The sequence below is a fragment of the Gambusia affinis genome, linkage group LG03, assembly GCF_019740435.1.
Source record: "Gambusia affinis linkage group LG03, SWU_Gaff_1.0, whole genome shotgun sequence".
In the NCBI taxonomy this organism is placed as follows: domain Eukaryota; kingdom Metazoa; phylum Chordata; class Actinopteri; order Cyprinodontiformes; family Poeciliidae; genus Gambusia; species Gambusia affinis.
In genome coordinates, this window is record NC_057870.1 from 20825510 (window position 1) to 20846960 (window position 21451).

At 37.5% G+C, this 21451-nt stretch overlaps 1 protein-coding gene across 2 annotated transcripts in view; it reads right to left on the minus strand.

Moving 5' to 3' along the window:
- The window catches only part of grid2 (glutamate receptor, ionotropic, delta 2), a 460579-nt gene extending 451235 nt beyond the window's left edge, over positions 1–9344 (minus strand). The window contains exons 1-2 of one of the 2 annotated variants that reach the window (XM_044111478.1): positions 9217–9344; positions 4805–5109 (exon numbers count right to left, since the gene is read on the minus strand). The gene's annotated coding sequence lies outside the window, so the exon portion shown is untranslated. Of the gene's footprint in view, positions 1–4804; positions 5110–8150; positions 8208–9216 lie in introns of those variants that run through there. The other variant, XM_044111477.1, reaches the window with a different exon arrangement.
- Positions 9345–21451: the final 12107 nt, after the last annotated feature.

Consider the following 21451-nt stretch of genomic DNA (forward strand, 5'->3'; position numbering starts at 1 on the left):
AACCTTCATAGGTTTTATCCAAGCACGGCCAAATTTAAGCTCAAGGTGGATCAACCTTTTCTACAGTTATTTCTGTTGAATCTTTCCCTATGCTGTCAGGTAGTCTGCACTTCCTTTCTAAAATGCCCTAAAAAAAAAAAAGAAATCTAAACTTCCCAAAGGAGCCGTACAGAGCTGTCGTCGGGTTCATTGTCACATTGTCCATCACTGTCTAATACAGTGAAACAGGACGAGCAGGGGGTGCAACCCATCCTTCGCTCCGCTGAAAGGATCATTAGCTGCAAACAGTTTGTCTTTGATCAGCAGCACTCCACCAGGGCGAAGCAGCATGGAGGCATGATCATCCTCAACCCATCTCACCCAGGACATGTGCTCTTTGAACTTTCTCCCTGAGGCCATGATGGAACGTAATAAAAATAAGAATCCACTAGTGAATACAGAAAAACCGCCTTTCCTGAAGCAAATCTCTTCCTATAGAAAATTTGCTGTAAAACTGAGCCACCAAGCAGATTTTAGTAAATTTAACACAGACGCTCATCAATCCAGCGTTAACATATCAGTGTTATCCATCACGTTCTTGATAAAAGCTTGATCATTAAGAATAATATGATGGCTAACACACACACTTTCAAAAGTATTCCAACCTCTAACTTTCAGTTTTTATGTTATAATCACTAAATTCATTGGATTTTATTGGAATTCAAATGGCAGATAAAGTTTTGTTGAGTGGGGAAAAGAATGTTCCGAAAGCTTTTCACGCTTTTCATTCGTCTTCAGCACTCCTGGATTTATTGCTTTGTTAAACCATCTTTTGTTGCAACTGACAATTTCAAGTCTTCTTTCTAAGTGCAGTCAGAACTGAATATTTCAATCTTTGTCCTTTGCCAAACAGCTCAAGCTCAGTCACATTTCATAATATTTATCTGTAGACATTTCTCATTATCTTGCAGCAAATTCTCATAATTTGGGCTATTCCTGCACATGAGCATGCTTCGTTCCAAACTTCTTTTGTGGCTCTTTTTATGGGTTTAGAGTCATTCTAAGAAAAGGAAGAAATCAAAATGGTGCTATATATTTTCTCCACTTCTCAATTATAACTGTGTTTTTGTGAAATGTGGAAATGTGTAAAAAAATATATATATTTTTTTGTAATCAACTATGAAGTTAGAATTTTATTTCAACATTTACAGAAATAAAATGTTCAAAAACAAAAATAAAAATCATTCCCTCATCATGGATCTCAACCCTTAAATACATCACCAGCAGCTTGCAATATGCAAAAATGTGTTCACAATGACCAGCACTGACACTCGCACACGCCGAGACTCAAAAGCACTATTCCAGTCACCCACAGACACGCATCAGATTAGTGGAGCCGCACGCTTAAAAGCCACAAACAGCAGGAACTTAATTGAAGCACACAGGAACCAAAAGGACGTCCTGAGCATATCAAATGGTTTCCCCTCGCCACTAAGATTGTGGGGCACACTTCTGGACCAATGGGTCATCATTATCAAATAGAGGCATGACTCACCCTCTCGCACTCTGCCTCCACAATTCCATCTCTCTCTCTCTCTCTCTCAGCGACTCCCCTTCTCCCTCCCCATTATCAATGAGACACATGACTGCTCACAGCTGCAATGCATCGAGGGAGCCATAAAACAGGTCAAAATAAATATTCTCCAAACACATGCTTCAGACTTTCAATACTACAGGAAAATAACCTCTGAAAGACTGGGAGGAAATAAGGTGAACCTGGACTGAAAACGTGGGATCTGCTCCGTGCATCTATGAGGCCAGGTTCATTACGAATGCAGTGAATGAGTTCGGCTGCACGTTCCCCGTTTGTATCTGGGATTGGATATTTGAAAATGAAGCCAAATTATTGAGGTCAGCAGTAAATGTGTTTGTGTGCTTTCCTGGTATCGAAGGTCAAAAGAGTTGGATGGAGTTTGATTTTCTTATTTTAGTCAGGATTTTTGGTTCTTGTTTTTATTTCATGCAAAGTACTTTATTAGCCTGCCCTCTGGTTATTTGCACAGCCCCTTGTCATAAGTACTACTCATTTGCCAATCATAACACCTGCCCTGTGCTGTAATTTAGCCCTCAGTGTATAAACCCATAATGTTCACTTTTTCTTCCTATATAGCTCTGATAAAAAATGTTTGACTATTATAGAGTAAGTTCAGGCAGCAAAATTTCCATTACACCAATCTGATATTATTCAAATTCAAGCTTTGAGACTTTGCAGTTGAGTTTTGAAATAACTATCTGCATTTCAACTTAAACCAGCCGAGGTATATAAAGGTTACAACAAATCTATAGCTTTCAATTCAGCCTAAACCTAAACACATATCATACTGATGAGCTTCTTGCATGTTTCCACTGGCATTTTAAAGGTTTGTCTTCACTGATGAGCTCCAAGTCTTTGAGGTTGGAAAGTCTGCTTATCATAGCAGGACAACTGAAAAAGATTTTAATACAGAAAATGACAAAAAGCTGCTGTCACTGGCATATTTCTGTAAACAAAAAAATGTATAATAATAATAATTAGAAATACAAGTCAGGTGAGCTGATGAGTATGTGTTAGACATCCAACAGTAGTACTTATAAAGATAAAACAAAGTAAAAGATGCATCAACACTGCATCCTACAACAAAATCATGACTTATGGTTAAAATATTGTCATTTTTTAAATTTCTCACCAACAATCTCAACTGTTTAGATTTCTCTTTGCATAAAATAGTTCAAAAATCATAACTACTGAGTGAAGGTCTAGATTTCCAGGTTAAACGTTTTATTGCTTGTAGAACTATAGGAACAAAGTTTGAAGGCTCTCTTTTAAGACAACAAGGATCAGTTCGTCAAATCCAATATTCTTTTCCAGGATTCTTTGCTGGACTTAAGGAACAGAACAAACGCCTCATTTTCTTCAAACTCCTGAGAGTCTGATACACTTTGGATAAGAGGCAACTCTGAGGAGAAATAAAATTACCGTAGCTGAGATGTCTCCCTCAGAAGGCCGTCTGTCAACTTCGAATGGTTACAAACTCTTCCTCCAGTATCATCACACAAAGCTCTTTCTTCCATCACATCTCTCCCATTTTACAGCTGCTGCACTAGCTCCCCATCAACTCCAGGATCCGATTTAAACTGCTCCTCATCACTTTCGAGGCCATCCACCACCTCGCCCCACATTGCCCGTCGCAGCTCCTCCGCATTCACAAGCCCTTCTGCTCCCAGAGGTCCTCTGCCTCCATTCGCCTCTCTGTTTCCTCCATCCTCCTCAGCACCATGGGGGCCAGAGCCTCCTCTTTTTCCAGCTCTTAAATCAGGTGCCACCTGATATCTGTACCATTAACTCACTTCCTCAGTTTGAAAACTGCCTCCAAACACATCCTTTCAAATCTGCATATCCTCCAGATGGAGCAGTGCGACTACATGTAGAGGCTGCAGCCCTCAACGTGTGTTGGGTTCAATTCCTGGTGTCAGACCATTTGCTGCACGTCTTCCCCTACATCCTTCCTGTCCGTTTACCTTTCAATGAAGGGCGCTAGAGCCGAAAAACGTATTATTTAAACATAACACTACAGTTCAGTGAAAAGGTCGATCAAACCCATTCCTGTTAACCATCACACAGCTCTCTTATAGGGACTCTTCTCTGCCAAGAGCAACCCTGAATCCTTCAAACACAGAGAGGGTCTTCAGTTCACTCTTCACGAGGACACTGATGACAGGAAGCAGCATGTAGACACACACGGGAGCAAAATTGAGACCCTGTGAACATTTTCACTTTGGATTATTTTTGAAATCCAACATCAAGACAAGAGGGACAATCACACACTAAATGACTGCACTGCGTTCAGCCAGCAATCAGGCTTCACAACTGCAGTCATGCTTAAAATAAATCCCTTTTAAAGAGTAAAATAAAAAAAAACTCACCACCTTCGCTTGCAAATAATTGACTTTATATAATCCTGAAATATAACTGCGTGTGCAGTACATGTTTTATGTAGTGCATCAGTGTGTTCTCACATGTGGGGGGGAAACTATTTGCATGATACGTATTTTTTCTTGAACAGAAACATTTCAAGGACCATAACATGGAAAGGTGTTTAGTTACCTTGTGGCTCTATAGACTGGCTGAGTCTCGCTCCAAATTTAGCACAGTGGACATTGAACTCAGACAAGTGTGCGCCTTTTCATTATCCTTAGATAATTTGTAATCTTATTTAAAATTATGTACCCACAACATTTTGTGTTTATTCTACCCAACCCATTTTTTGATCTCTTGTTGTAAAACAAGAAAGAGGCACAAAGAATAAGCATCAGATGTTTCAATTTTCACTGTGAGAAGGAGAGATGGCAGCTCTTCTGTAGATGAAATACTATAATTGAGATAATTAAATTAAAAAGAAGTAAAATACTTTTATGAGCAACAAACCAAGAACTTTTATTAATAATTCACTGAATTTTGTTAAGGAATCATTTGCTTCTGTTACACAGCAACAGCAAAGTTGGACTCTAAATATAGCTCATATGTACTCATAAGGAGGTTATACTTCAATACTAAATATGTTGAAAGTGTACAGCAACTATCTGTAATTGAAAATATTTTAAGGTTATTCATAGAAGCTGAATGATTAACTTCCCCTTTGGCTCATTTAAAACTAAAGTTGTAATTTGTCTAAATTTAAAACACATCAGCCTGAAACCTTGTTTTAAAACGATGCCGTTGTCTACACCACATGACAATGTAAGATGTGTTACTTTTTGAAAAAGTTCTTCATATCCTCCAGCTTACCTGGCTTCAACTTCCTCCTGGTTGAAGATGCTGCTGTATTCTCTCACCACGCTCTGAAACTATTCACCAGAGCCCTCTGAGTCAGACGTCCTCTGATGTACTCTTGTTCAACTTCCTCCACAACTGTTCCATTGTCTCCAGTTGTCATGTGCCTGCCTGCTCTTCAGCAGCCTCCGTTCAATGCCATGTAGGTCTCGCCATATCTTCTTCGAAAGCAAACAAAGGATCTCTCCTGGAACTAAACTTCTCGCCAAACTCCATCCATTTTCTAGATCACTAACTCTCTTCAGCGTCAGCCTCCAATCCTGGAACGATAAGCACAATTTCCTTTATAAGTGTTTCTTTTATTCATCTTTATATATTTTCGCTGTTCTTATATCTCCTCTTCTTCCTAGGCATCACAGCTCCTATTTTATGCACAATGTTTGTAAATACTCATCAAATATTCATGTAATTCTGCCTGAGAGTCAAAACTTACCCAGAAACATGACAGTTTAGGCCAAAACACACTTTGCAACATATTCAGTCTGATAGTGAATTTAGCCCCGAGTCTAAATAAAATGGTGTTTGAGCAGTTTTTTTTGGAACTCTAATGACTTGAAAATGTTTCAGCAGATACAATCTTTTTAAGCTGCATTATGCTTAGGTGAATTCTGTTTTGTCTTAACTTTCATTTAAATTCCAAGTTTCCAACTTAATTTCAACATTTTCCAAATTTGGCAATAGACTAATCTATAAAAATATCCACATCAGTGACAATATCAATATACAACTGACCATCACACCACATAACTAAAATAAAAACAGACATTTCAGAGTTATCTTTTCCAGCAATGTATCAAAAGGACATGTGACTGCATGGCCACATGCACCTATGGATGGAGATCAAAGTAGAGGCTCCAGAGCCTGCAGGGTTTCTCTTCTTAAGTTGGGACCATATTGATGTGTATGTCGGGGAGTGTATGTTTTGTGCCAGTGCAGGACTCGAGGTCTGAACAGATGAGTCTCATTTTCTTGTCTCTAGGTAGGGCTATTGATCCTGGAGGCCGATTTGTTGTTTTGTTTTGTTTTTTTCCCTTTTTGGACAGTTGTGAAGAGAAGTCACTCAATATCAAAGGTAGATCATATTTAAAATGATTGGCTGAAAACAATCTGCCAGTCTTTTGGCAATTTTAAGTCTGATTATTGTTAAGCACCCTAGATTAAGATTTTTAAGTTGATATTTGAAGATATTTCAAATCCAAACAAAACAGAAAGACATTGACAAACTACGTGGCTCTTTTGGGTTGACCAATTACTTAAGCAGCCACATTTCAATCATTTCTGGCAAATAATTGAGCATGTTAGCTCAGCAGAGTTGCACTGACTTTGCAGCAAACCCAAAATTATTTTAACAACCCATTAGTCCTAGAACAGATTGCTGGTTTCTATTCAGGCTGCAGTGAATGTGTGTGAATTTGGACAATTGTTTTATTAGCCATTCAACTAATGAAGACATTGAAAAACTCTCCAACTATCCCCCAAAACAGTGCTGGTAACTTATGTTACTGCGCTTTTCTTCAAAGTTTCTTATTTTCTCCAAACAGCTGAGAGAATCTTGGAGTTAAGAGGACAGAGTTCATCTACCTACTAGCCCCTCACAGTGCATCACTTTGTTAATATACACACACAATCTGCACAGATCGGAAATTATGAGCAAGTGGAAGCCATATGGTAGGACACCAGCCTGGTATAATTATAATAAACAAGAAACACTGTGTGTCTGCATCAAAGTCATATGGTTGGACTGTAAATGTAGGGGGTCCTGTCGATAATCATGCAGCAAATGAGCCTGCTGTTGTTATGGTGGTCCCCTGACAGCTGCTGCAGCCAGGAACCACATTATACACACAAAAGCACAATCTTACAATGAAAACTAAATTTACCTGCTTAATAAATGGCGTACAGGCACATCTTCTTATAGAAGTTAATTGTTGCACAAACTCAAGCAGTTACAAATTTCTCACATCATTGGACTGCTCAGCATTTCTTTAAAAATCACTAAAATCTCCCCACTTTCTTAAAGTTGGGTCATAACGGCAAATGTTATTCTTTTTCTACCCTGTATTTCTTCTTTAAATAAACCTACATTTCCTACCTCAAAAAGAAATTCAAATGTTTGGAGGACATTTAAAATGAATATCAAAGGGCTTCATAACAAAACCACACCACGATCAAACAAAAATAATCAAAAGACGGTTCAGTAACAGGTTTTGACCTGCTTAAGGAAAGTAGCAACCACTGGCTCAACAAATTTCTAGGTTTGGGATTTTCTGAATCTGGGGGACACTGGGCCAAATGTTCTGTTGCCTTTAGTTTCCAGCCCTGAGTGTTGCACGGCCAGCCAACACAGAAACTGGAGGATCTGCAGAGAACAAACAGTAATGTTTCTGTGCATTTGATTATTGCTCCATGTAAAGTAAAACATAGTCTTTTAAAGTGGGATCCAAGTTGATGGGAACACATTGCAACCATGAAATAGGTAAAGAGCAGCATGTGAAAAAAACTGATGAAGTTTGATGTAATAGCATTTAAATCAGCAATATATCTTAAGCATCCAAAAAGCAGAGACAAAATTTACACCAAAACTTTGAACAGAATATTTAGCAAATGTGGCAAAGAGAGTAAAACTCTGCAGTTCCTCAGGCTGAAATCTGACAGGGCCATCATACAAGGTCCTCAGTTTTTTATATACATGTTTAAGTTGGACAAATTCTTTAGCCAGCCAATCTTTAAAACAGCCTAAGCACCAATCCAACATGTATAAGATTGAAACTTCACCATGCTTAAAAATACAAGTCGATATCTTCTGCACAGAGTAATGGTTGAAAATGTCCTTCAGTGTCATCAAAATGCCCTAGAGTGTCAGCATCACCCATACCACATATTTCCAGCAACTATGATGTTAACATACATTTCTCACAAAACACAAAAGTATTTGATCACTTAAAAAGTAGAGAATTTGATCCAATTTCCCTTTGGCCAATTCTACACTTGTCATACATTGTAGACAGTTTACGGTGGAACGACCCAAATCCTTTCAGCTGGTGTCATTATGAGGATGTGACACCTGTTCCCACTGTTCCCACTCAGAGACACTTATTTACAGTTCAATTTCCATTCTTAAAATTTATTCAAAGATTGTTGACAGTTCAGATATTCCTTTCCAACTAAAATATTTATTCTCATTAGCCTGACTCCCTCCTCAGTGAACTATTTGGACTGCACACATCAGCTAACTATTTGAAATGTCTGGCACGGTTTCTTTGGTAGGATTGATTTCTACTTGCTTGGAGTTACCAGATACCTTGGAGCTGCTGCTGGAGTGCCAAGAAGAAAAGAATCCCAGCTGCCTCAGTTCTCCTTAAATGCCAGAAGCTCCTAACCGGCCGTACCACTTGATTGTAAGGGGAGGGGACATCTGTTGTTTACCATCTGTTTGGTTTTCCTTCTGTTTTAGTTCTGTCCCATTAGTAAAGAAACATAATATGTTTATGTTGACTGTTGTTTTGAGCCCAATTGCAATATTGTTTTAAAAGTTGAAAGCTTTTGGGTTAATCACTTTTCCACAGTTTACACTAAAATCATTGAAGACAAAAACAGAAGTGCAAATTTCATCCTTACATGAGCAGAAATTGTAATCAGTAATCAGCTTTTGGAGCACAAAAAGAAACCAGACTCAAAGATTTTAACATTCCTATTTTTTAAGTAACTAGTCAATGTATGTACTTGAAACACCAACATATTAGTATTAAGTGTAATTAATTATAGTTGAATGACACTGAGGTGATGACATCCGTTAATGTGCTAAACAAGAGTCACATTTACCAACACTACCTTTTGCATTTTCATGCTTATTATCAAAACATATCCATAAAACACAAAACTCACCTTAAAAGTGACACATGTGATGAAATTCTGAACTGGTCTGATTTTCTGTACTTTAAATTTTTCAACAACTGTTTAAAGTTCATGGCAGATGGACCCAAAAGCAGACTAAAACCCGAGTGGAATGAAATCAACTAAATTCCTTTCATAACACAAACTGAGGCATGAAAACCAGAAAACACATAAATCCAAGGTTAACAAACAGCAAGCCAAAGGATCTGAAACCAAAAGCTACAGGCAAAACACAGTGATCCAGCAACAGTCAAAGGAAAACAGTGAACATCTACAAAAGCACACTACATCAAAAACATGAAACTAAGATGTGAGCAGTGTGTCAATGCAATGATGGAGACCAAAACAGACAGATAGATCGGCTCTACAGAATAAATATTGTTTTAGCGACAAGCTGAAATTAGAAATGAGCAAAAAAAAATTCCTGAACAACACAAACTCCACACATCCAGCCCATAACTTTAATTTTGTACCTTATGAATGATTGACAAGACCTCTGCTCCCTCTCTCTTTTTAATTAAGTGAAAATATTTTTTGCAACATATGATTAGACAGCAAGCTTTTCTACAAACTTGATAACGGGCAGCTCTGTCCAATTTCAGCCCTGATCCGTTATGCAATTTTTATTTTCCTTGTGTAGCTCTGCTCCATGGTGGATTTACCAACTCCGCATTACATCAAACTCTGCAGTGGCTTGTTAACGACCCATTGATTTAAATCTGGTGTGTGAAGCTGTGTGGAACTGAACATCACTGCCTCAAAGGTAGCAGTTGGCTGCTGTTGATGAACTTTGCAAATATTGTCTGTGTGTTCCCAGAGCAGCTGCTCAAAGACACACAGTTGCTTATTTAATAAATTTGCACTTATGAGTTATTGTTTCAGGATGCTCAAGTATGAATAGCTGAGAACAGCTGCATCACACTTTTTAGCTCTGAGAAACAGAGCTCTGTTGTGCTGCTCAAACAATACACACCTAAAGTAGAATGAGCTAATTTTTATTCCCTGAGTTGGCTTTGTACAAACTGGACTGATCCCTCTTTCTGTTGTGAAGAGTTAATAATATGATTCAAGTAAGACTGTTTAAGAAACAATGCCTAACTCTTGATATATGATGAAACCACATTTTGTCATAGTAAAACCACAAACCTTAATGTCATTTATTGTGATCGTATGTGATAGATTAATGCAGAGTACTGCATAGTTGCAGAACAGGTCCACAAGAAGTGGAGGAGCTGCAGACATCCACAGCTCAGATGGAATAACTTGCTGATATTTAAAGCAAATCGCCACAAAACAGATGTGTAGAATGACAAGAGGAATCCCACTGACAAAAGAAAGTCATTAGCAGTCCTATTTGCATTTGGCCACTGGCCATGTAGAAAACACAGCAAACATGTGAAAGATAAAGCGTAGGTCAGATGAAAACAGAATTAAAAGCTTGAAAGCCCACCTAGATGTAACTCTACATGCTTGGGGGACGTTGTTTCTGAGGGACACTCTCTGTTATGGACTGGAGTTTGACACCCTTTGTTCAGATCAAAGTATATTCAAGAGCTAGAATTTCCCAGTCAATTCCACACATAAATCAGAACGGTGAATAATTCAACAAAACTTGAAAATTGCTGTTGATAAATGCTCTCTATTACAAGATTCAACTATTTAAAAAACAAGTAATGGCACAAATGCCCATCAGACATCCTCAAAAAGACTTCCAGACAACAGTAAAAATGTGCAAACAAATACAGTATTGCTCAAGTGGACTCAACACAAAAGCACACCGCACTTTTCAGATTTACGAGTTCATAATTTGTCAGACCAAGAATCTTTTTTCCGTTGTGTTGGCCATTCACATAAAATTAAAACAAAATGCATTCAAGTTTGTGGTTCTTATAAAATGTGAATAGGGTTTAGGGGTAAAAACATTTCTGCCACACTGCAGACAGGGGGAGTGATTTATATGATGGGAAACAGCAGTGAATGCAGCAGAAAGCTGGCAGAAGAAGAGAAACCAACAGAAACCAAAATTACACTCTAAGGAAACAAGGGCCAGAGAGCAACTCAACAGTGTATAAACAGGACAAAAAGCGACACAAGAAAGACTCAAAATATGAGAAACAAAACTGAGAGTTTGTTTTTGGCAACTGGTTTATCTTTAAAGGAAACACCGGAAAAAATGAAGCCCTTCTTTTAGCAAGCTGGTGTGCATTTTGGAAACATGCATATCTAACTTATCTAATATATCTAGCCTTGAAACAAGCTAGAATATGCTCCTGGTTTTTCAAACAACATAATTCAGTTTCATAATTTAAGTTTGAAAGTCTGCAGACAGCAAAGGCGCACTGACTCATTTCTGAGACTTTACAAATCAGTCATTTATCATTATTTCCCCACTTTCTTTTCTGCTTTTATATTCTGGCAGTGATATTTGGCAGATGCAGAATCATCAATGAAAGTGAGTGATCTAAAGCGTGGCTTACCTAAAATAGGTTGATGTCTGACTACTGGTCTCGCTCAGCTCACCAAATGTATTTGCAATTCTGCATGAACATCAGAAAACCAGTTGATGTCGTGTGTTTAGTTTGATTGGTCTCACTTTGTTACAGTAAGTGATAGAATCAATTGTTCTAATCATCAGCATATAATAGATTCACCACACTGTCAGAGTGGAGAATTTCTACACAGACTAATGCTGAAATTATTGAAAATTATTTTTGAATTTAAACAGAAAACCAGTTTGTTAGGGTTTTTTTTTTTATTGGACAAGACTCACTCAGAATTTTTTTTTTATATTCTTGGCTGCTTTTAGGAAGGGGAAAGTGTTGGAAATGCCAGGAGGTTCTTAAAGAGACAGAAGCTTATTTCAGTGTATGAGAAAAGGCTATGGTGCAAAGTCAAATGTCTTTGAGTTGTTTTTGATATATACAGCATTTTTCACAACACATGAAGATAAAGTTTTGTGATTGTGATATAAAATGGCACCATGTGCCCAGAAAATACATAATTCCTCCAATAAATCTTATTTAATGAGAAATAGCTGAGTAGCCTGTGACCACGTTCATGTTTCGTTTTATTTTTGAAGTTGTAAAAAACAATCATATAAAATGCTATTTGCACATTCGAAACCTTCCAGAAATATTTCAACCTGCCTTTGGACTTTGTCATTTATAGAAACATTTTGAATGATCTGAGGTGCAGTATGGATCATATCAAGGTTATATTACCTGTATTAATACACCTTAGTGCAGACTTTGGATCTGCTGACCACATCATTCTACTAAAGGTACTCAGACAGATTAAACTCTTTGTATCCCCAGGTTTGTGTTCAACTCTCATTTCACAGATGAAAAATTGTCATTAACTTCATAAGGAGTTTATGACAGAGATACATTTATGGTCCCTCATTTGTCAACCTGTACATGCTGCTATTGGGGGTTGTCTTCTTCTGGAGGTATTGCATTAATATTCACAACTATGCTGATGATGCACAGGTGTATGCTGCTATATTTCCTGAGGACCTAATAATACTATTCACAGCACTTTTTAGATGTATTTTAGACATGAAGACGTCTCTGAATTTTCCTTCGTTCGGTCAAGGCAAAATCAAGATTTATTTATTAGTGCAATACCTTGGAGATTACTTTTTGTTAATCTTCTATAATTATTTGAATATATTTACAAATAAGTTCTTCTTTATAAAAATTTTCTCAGTTTGGGGATTTCTTGTTTCTTTTTGCGTCTGCCAATTTCAATCTCTTTAAAACACTTTGTGTTTAACTCCTTTGCATGAAAGGGTAACTAAATCAATAATTTCACCAAGTGAAATGATAAACTTAATTTCCCTCCACTGAAATGTAACCAGGAGTGATGGATTGTGTGGAAGTGGTTGGATTTTTATTTTTCATTTATTTTGTTAATTTTGGATATAAACTGGGTCTGTTTTTCTGGCAAAGTGGTGTGATATGAAAAACTGATTAATCAAATGGTTGATTGATTGATTGGTTGATTAATTGATTGATGTAACTTCTACATTTCAAGCATTGGATGTGAAGGAGACAACTAAGAGATGACAACTGGCTGAGACACCACAGATTATTCACTATAAATCTGCAGTATTCATATCCTGTTGTGTGTGAAACATTGTAATATGAAGTCTCCACAGATGGTATTCACACATTACCAACAGTAAAAGAAAGAGCTGTTGGAGTGTTCATTGTCAAATTTATTTCATGCTAACTGAAGGAGCAAATGATCTTTGAGTGGTTAAAGATTGTGAGGGCATGAGGAGGAAGAAATAAAAATATACTGCTAGCAGGATTAGGCTCCTCAGTGCACCAGTTTCTCTTTATAAGACAAAGAAGTCCCATTATGGTTCATATTTTGGCTCAGTGGAGGTGGAAAAGAGCAGGAAGGTAGAGTGGGTAGGCTGGAAGAGTCATCAGTGGATAACAGTATCCTCAACATAATACCATAGCATCTGCTTCCAGTAAAAGGCCAGGCTAAATTTGACTTGTGTTCTACTCACAGAAATCTGGTATCGCAGAGGAGAGAGAGAGTCTCTGAGTGGGCAATAGGAGGGCAGATGAATACACTCATGTAAACTTTAGTAAATGGTTAGGTCAGCTGCTCATTTTAAACATACAGATATGTTAGCCAAAATCTACCAGTGAGACGACAGAGGCGAAGCTGAGAGTGAAGCTGCAGATCTGTGCAAACAAGTCGAGTCATTTCAGAATCGCCTCTGGTTTCTAGCACTGGATCAGAGGGGGATTGTAGAAGAACACACTGAGAGGCTGACAGGACCCACAAATGTGATGAGCAACAAAGAGGATGATGCAAACCGACAGAACTTGAAATGAAAGCTGATAAATGGCAGAGAGGCTGCAAAACATGCTTTGCCATGTCAGTTATTTGACTATGCCAAATATTTTCATTGTTGTCTAAGAGAACGTCTAACTGATGTATGAAAGGTACCATCATAACATTAGCATCCATTTATGGTAAAGTGAACACTGTCTTCATCATAGGTCATATTTGTAAGCAAAAAAAATATCAGGGACAGTTGAACATTTTGTCCTCAAAGATGATATGGTGGAAACAGGAAAAATCTGCAACAAAAGGATTAAGAGTGAGTCTGACATTGTGGGACTGAGAGACAAGCATACACGACATCATGATGATGTTGTCAATATCCTTTTCCTGCTGGTTCTAAGCTTCTTCTGTTTGTGAATGATGGAGGTCACTGAGCTCATTGGAACCTTCAGAGCAGCAGAAAGTTTTTGCATCATTCCCCAGATCTGTGCCTCAATACAATTGTGTCTTAGAGGTCTACAGACAATCCATTTGATTCCATCATATATTTCTACTGTGCTTCCAATGAGATTTGAAGTCTTGTAATCTTTTTAAGTAATTAGCAGAAATATTTTTGAAGGCTGAGTTCCATCCTCTGAACTCTTGAAACTATTGATCACGATAAGAGATTAAACTAATCTGACAGTAATTTACATAGAAAGACAAAAGTTTTTGATTAATTTGACCAACTTCCTAACATCCGTATTACAATTTAAATTACCTTATAACGTGAGGCCAGAAGGAGAAGGGTCTCTGAAATTTACAGCGGGACTTGGAGATCTTCTCATGGCAACAGGATTAATCATATTTGATGAGAGCAGGAATATTTAATGAAAACCTTGAGGTGAAAATCAGCTGCACAATTAGGAAGTCGGTGATATCTAACTGGTAAGGTGAAATAAGCAATCTTTCTACCTCAGGCTGGCTTTAAAGAAGATGTGCTATTACCAAAATCAGGTCAGCAGAGACTGAATAACCAGACTCAGTCAGAGACTGAGAAGAATCCTGTCACTAAACCTCTAGAGTCAGTAACTAAAACTCTGAAGCATTAGTATACTGCCTATTCCACATGTTGGAGATGTTGCTATCAAAGGAAGGCCGGAGATACTGCTCCCTGCAGCGGACCGGAATCTGTTGATTTTTCACTTTTCTTTTTTAGAGAGACTTTGTTAGCTGTAGATAAGCTGCACCAATTATACTGCAGGGAACTACACACTGTGCAGCATCTTCAAAGATGTGTGTGTCCCTTCACCCAGTGTTACAGTAGGAATGGGAAACTGCTTCACATAATGGGAACCAGAAGTTTCAGCATGCTTCCTAATTAATGACAGTAATATTTGCTTTCCTGAAAGAAAGTAAAATATTCACAATTTTAATTATTATGAGTACAAGCAAAAATGATGAATGTGAAAGTTTAATAGAAACTTTTCTGCTTGTGCTTCAGTTTATGCTGTTGAATGTTTAAAGACCACACCTTTCATCTCTGTTTGATTTTTTTGGAAAATCAACACGATAAATCAAAGCATTATTTTGTAACATGTCCTCCTACTTCTATGAATGCAGAAGTATAAGGTTTACATCCACTTATCATTCTCATGGATGTTATGTAAAGTTGGGATGTTATTTCAACTTTTCCTTTTGAGGATGCAATAATTAAGAGATATATAACAGCAGTATATTTTGAAAATAAGAACTGGGTGTTTAAGTTTGAACATAAAGATGAACTTTTTTAAACTAAAAATGTTTTTAAAAATGGTTCTATTTATATGTTAGTGTTCAAAACACACCCACATAAATATTTGATCAAGTATCCCTCAGCAAGTTCAAATAAATGACACAGTGATAAGATTTGTCGTATCTCTGACTAGTTAGCCGACCACTTTTTATGACATTTTTAGTGGAGCTTGAGGAAGAGCCATTCCAGAAGCTGCTAATGTTAACCATTTCTTTGATTTATCCATTCAAAAACTACATTTAATGGACATGTTGGTGATTGTTGTCCTGTTTGTACAACTGATATTTAAATCTCCAGGCTTCTTTCTTGGTCACCACAAATGTATCTTTGGTTTATTGTGCAAAGGGTCACTGCTTTTCAAGCGACATACAGATCAAGACATCAGACTTGGTGGTAATTAGGGTTTTCCTGAAAAACAAAAATAATTAATCTTTCATTCAACGGTGTTATTGTCAGCCATTTAAAACTTGGACGTAACAATGTTATAAAAAATTTGTTTTAGGAACCAATGAAGATAGAATACAATCAGAGACATATACTCACAAACGTTTGTTACAAGTATATATATATATATATTTTTGATCCAATAGGAAATGGGATGTGTTCACAAATTCTGTCAGATCATCTCGCTCTCTGACCACAAAAGAAATGACCTCACTGTGTCTTTGCAGTGGTAAATGTGGGCACTCTGCAAACCTGCAAAAAAGTACCTGACGCAACGGCTCTCTGCTATTCAACACAGGAAAAAATGTTTTGTGTCAGATGTTGATGTGTCAGAACAAAGTCACAGCTAGCAAAGGTCATCAAAAGTTCGCAGTAAGCTTTCCACAGGCAGAGGTTGGTAGACCGTCTGGAAACTGAAAGGTTAAATGAAGGCAAACATTATAAGAGTAAATACTAGATGATTCTTAATATAATGAGTAAAAAAGTACTTTTAACCAATAATAAATACAAACTGTGGGTGCAAAAACGCTGAGAAGTGGGAGTGTATGTGTGTGTGGGGCAGGGCTAACCAGGTCAACTGTACTAGGACCAATATGGACTTCAGATTTATTGTGGAAAAATTGTAGCCATATTTTTAATTATTTTCTTCCAGTTTTTTTCTTTGAAGTGTGGTTTAGAAGATCCCCATAATAAACACAAAAATAATTTAACCAACTTTCCTGGCGCTCGGTTTGAAGGAGCGTTGGGCGCATTAATAAGAAGTCTCACCTACAGCTAAGCAAGGCTACACTCAGGTCTTGATGCTCAATTCTTTTTATTTGCTGAAATCTTTTTTTTTTTTCTCCAGGTGGTCGTTCATACTGCTGATTGAATGCTACCAAACTGTGGCTCTTAGGACTAATATCCCTCCACAGTCCTTCATTTTAACATTTTTACAAATTATTTAATCACAATTTAATTTTGTGGTCACATACTGCAGCACATCATGTGTTTGTTTTATCTCTAAGCCATGCAAATTAAAGTCACTCACCAGGGTAAAAAACTGGTAGAGAAAATGTGATTGGTTGGCAACAGAGTTACTGTGCAGGTTAACCAATCAGATGTAAGGGTCTAATTAGTGAGACATACAGGCAGCTGAAAATATTAGATGATGTCCTTTAACACAAGGAAACAAAATAGCTATTAAAAAAATTCTTTAAAAAATTCCTAAAGACCAATAAGTGTATGTGGATTTATATATGGTATTGTGCATTGTATTGTATTTTCTATCTAAGATCATCTTATATCCTGGGCCTGGACAAAGTTTTCAGCTGAGCTGGGTTGAATGGATGGATGAATTTTTAGTCTGCCTGTGTTTTGACCCTTTGTGGGTTCCAGAAATAATAAGGCTCTTGATCTGCAAAAGATAAATATTGCAAGTACTTGAAGGCCCAACATTCACATAACATCGTAGTGTACATAAATGTGGTCATTTTGTTGCAATGGCTATGGCAGAGAAACATACTTATAACTAAACACCAATAGTTGCAAGAAAATTGGTGGTCAGAGGAAAAGAAGGAATCTAAAATACCAATAATCTGAACTGTTTGAAATGAGATCTAAATTTAACAATAAAGTTATGTTTTTTAATCGCTTTTGTTAATTGCTTACATTTTCCTAAGCAATCAGGTATATTGTATATAGTTGGGGTTTTTTTTTATATTGCACTCATAAAAATAATGAATGAATTAATAAATTAAATGCTTGACTAAAAGTTACACTTTGTGATATCTGAGGCTAAGTACAGAAGAACCTTATCTTAGAGCGTGCATGTTATTTGCCTCTGGGTTACAGTAACCTCTGTTCAACCTTGTTGAGCTCATGTAGACCAATAAATCACATTAAAAGTGCTTGCAGTGGAGGAGAGTAACATTGATAATTTCCTTACAACGCAATTTTCTTCAGGGGCACAAATGATAGCAGCGATACACCCAAAGACCAAGCATTAGATGCAGCTTAAGGAACATAAAAGCCCAAAGTGTTAAGCTGGCTTCCAGTCACAAAATAAAATATGTGTCCCTTCAAATGCATGGAGGAATGGTGGTATCGCTGTTTCTGTAGTGTTGGCCTGGGGGGTTGTTACTTGGGTTGGCTCTATAGTTGCTGCTTGGTTGGCCTGGATGTTGGTGGTTCCGGGTCTGGGAGTGGGTGCTGCTTCTTTCATGGTGTGTGCTGTGACTTTTCTCTGGTGCGCTTCGGTTTGCTGCGTTGGCGTTTTTGCCTTGAGTGGTCTGGTGTGGCATGGCTGGCTGGGTGGTGCTGGCACTTTCAGATTTGTTTGTGGTGCATGTGCATGAATTGGCTGGCTGTTTGCACTTTGGTTGGCCCACTTTTTTGGGTCTGGTGAAACGTGCTGGCTGACTCTATGTTGGTATGAGGTGTGTTTTGTTGTTTAAAATAAATAAATGAATAAAAGATGGGTGAGTTCACCCTGTTGTATTTTTTATATGTATGTCTTAATGTGTAATAGGTTATATTCTAGAACCATGATGTTTATTTGCTTGATTTTTTTTTCTTTAAAAGATTTTTTCTTTAAAAATCTCATGTTTGTTGGCATTGTATTGCCACTGATGGCCTTCACAAGGAGTGTAAGCCCCCAGAGGTCATTGCTATAGAGGCTGGCTGCTCCATTAATATGCTGTATCCATATGGAAATGGAAAATTAAGTGAATTGAAAACCTTTGGTAGACAAAGTTTTACAAGTCAGAGGAATACCTCCAACTCTGAGAGGATTTCATAACACAGCTCATTCAAAAACCTGGGGAGATTCAAGCAGCATTAGATGCAGTTAGTAACTGTCCTTCAAGAGCCACCACACACAGACATGTTAAGGACATGGGCTATAAACATCGCACCTCTTATTTAAACCACTTCTGAATCAACGACAATGCCACAAGTGTCCATCATGGACCAAGAAGAAAAAGTACTGGACCTTTGTTCAATGGTTCGAAGACTTCTGCACAGATGAAAGTAAAGTTTACATTTTGTTTGAAAGTGAGTTTTTCTTCTGGAGGAAGAGTGTAGAGGCACAAAACCCATGCTGCTTCCAGTTTGAATTGTTCATGGTCAGTGATAGTTTGGAGATCAATGTTGGTGTCAGTCCAATGTCTACTGCCAAGGACAAGAACATTGTAAAGTATTTCATCACATATGTGCTAATCTAATTTTGGGAGAAACTATATTTTGGGGTTTTATTAGCTGTAAGCCCGTATCATAACAGATGTAAATGCCTGAAATACACCACCCTGTGTGAAACGAGTATTGTGTATGTTTCTATTTTTTAACTAAATGGCCGAAATACGTAGTACAGACTTTAAAAATAACACTTGTTTAGCCCCTCTGGTGTCTGGGTTTATTTTATCCACTCCAATTTACGGGCAAATGCCTAGAACCTGCAAAAAAGCCAGATTTTTCAGTAAGTGGGAATTTGTGAGTGTGTCTGCATGTGTGCAAGCAAGAGAGTGAGAGATGTGTAACTTCAGGCCAAAGAGAAGGAAGGCTGTGTACCAGAAGGGACCGGCTGCAAGCTGTGCTGGGTGCTGGTGAACTTTGCAGCTCACTTAGATTGCTGCAAAGTGAGCAATCTAATCGCCTTTTGGCCATCCAATGCAATAATAAAGTTTGCCTTGGACAGTTAGAAGAGACAACAAGAGTGATTTACTCAGACAGGCAAAGAGAGACAACGACAGTGAGAAATGTTGGGAGGAAAGGCAGAGGAGTGAGCAAGTGACAGATGGCAAATGGATCCTGTACATCCTCACCGATACTGGCCTGCTTGGAAATGAAAGCTTAAGGGGAGAGGATGAAATAACTAGTAAATGTCACAAAATGTGTACTGTACAGAGTTTAAACACTGAACATGAGATGAGAGTTGGGCTATAAAACTAATATTGAACATTTAGAGTGAGGAATTCTGCTTTCTCATCCCTCTACTTAGAGAAGTTTTATTAGGAGGAAAATATAACAACCAAATATATTTAAAGTCCGTATACAGAGAGATATAATGGAGAGTACTTTTGAAAACAGACAGCGCTTGATTATTTTTTTTTCCTTTTAAGAAAAAACAGATGTTAATGAGTTTTGCATGTTTTTGGTTTTAGGCATGTTGCCAGAATGAAATTTTGTAACCAAGTCATCGCTGGCATATTAATTAAAAACCTACACATTTTCATCTATGACTGATCAAGATGGTTGAGAAAACAGTGCAACACGACACGAACAGTCAGGCTTCCTGAAGGGTCCAGTCAAAACATTCCAATAAACACACACTTTAAAAGGTTGCCAATTATATCAACAAACAAACATTGAGAAAATGACAGTAAAAATATCTATTATTATCTTACCTATGTCAGGTAACACCTCAATGAGAGAAAGCACAGAGAAGAAAACCTAAATCTGACACAAAAATCTGTGAAAGAAGTAAAGATTGGGATAATGTCAAGGAATCTCTCAATGTCGAAGGCAAATTAGTAAAACTGCCAATGGAGAAAGGTAAACAAATGAAAATATAAGGATGATTTGTTTGTTTTAATGCCAATAAAACTTTTCGTGATAATTTTTTTTGTCTAAAATAATAACTCTTGTACGTTCTTGTCTTTTGAAAAATGTCAGTGTCATTGCCAATCAGAAACAAACTTTTTGTTGAACAATTTATCTAATATTGTAATTAATCATTTTGCGCTTAACTGCAGATATGTGATGGTTGCATAAAGATGTTTTAAACAAAACCAATGTACTGTATTTTTCTGACTATAAGGCATACCGGATTATAAGACGCATGAAGCGAAACAAAATACTGTAGTCGGATAGGTCAGACATTATTCAAATCATTAATAATACCTGTCAATATTACACAAAAAAGTATGCTCACTTTTTCAATCATTCATCTTCTACAGATCCATCAAATTCCTCATCTTTGGTGTCAGAATTTAACAGTTGGGCGATAGCGGCATCAAGCGAGCCCAGATCCCGCTCGTCATCATCCGATTCAGTCTCAATGTTGTTGCTTGGCTCTTCATTGATGATTCCGGCCTTCGTGAAAGCTCAGACAGTTGAGAAGAGGTTCGCCACCCCAAAACATGTCTGTCTAGACAGCATAGAAAACTGACTCAACCAGGTTTCTGACCAGCAGCGATTATGTTTCGACAATCAAGGGGAGTGGCTTTGTCCCTTACCAAAGTTGTAATAAAACATACGGTACACTGTTCATACATAAGGCGCACCGGAATATAAGGCGCATTGCCAATATAAGGATTTTATGTGCGCCTTATAGTCTTAAAAATACAGTAAATGAGGAGGTCAGCTGGAAGGAGCATTAAATACCAATTGCAACATAAATATGAGAAAGATCTGACAAGAAATTGAATACATTAGGGTGATATACAGTAAGCCACCACCTATTCGAGATTCAGTATTTCCAAATGATAAAATTTTCTGCTGAAAATGCAAGTTAGAAAGCTGAAATACCAAGGTGTAATGCTACTTTCCTTGGCAGTGATTGGCTGTGCCCCCAACAGTCTAAATAAGGTTGGCTGTAGATATTTGCTTCTGTGGTAGAGCTAACATGGTTTTCAGTGCATATGCATATTAAGGTGTTTCAACTGTTGAAATAGTCCCTTATACTGCTGTACTGGTTGACTGAT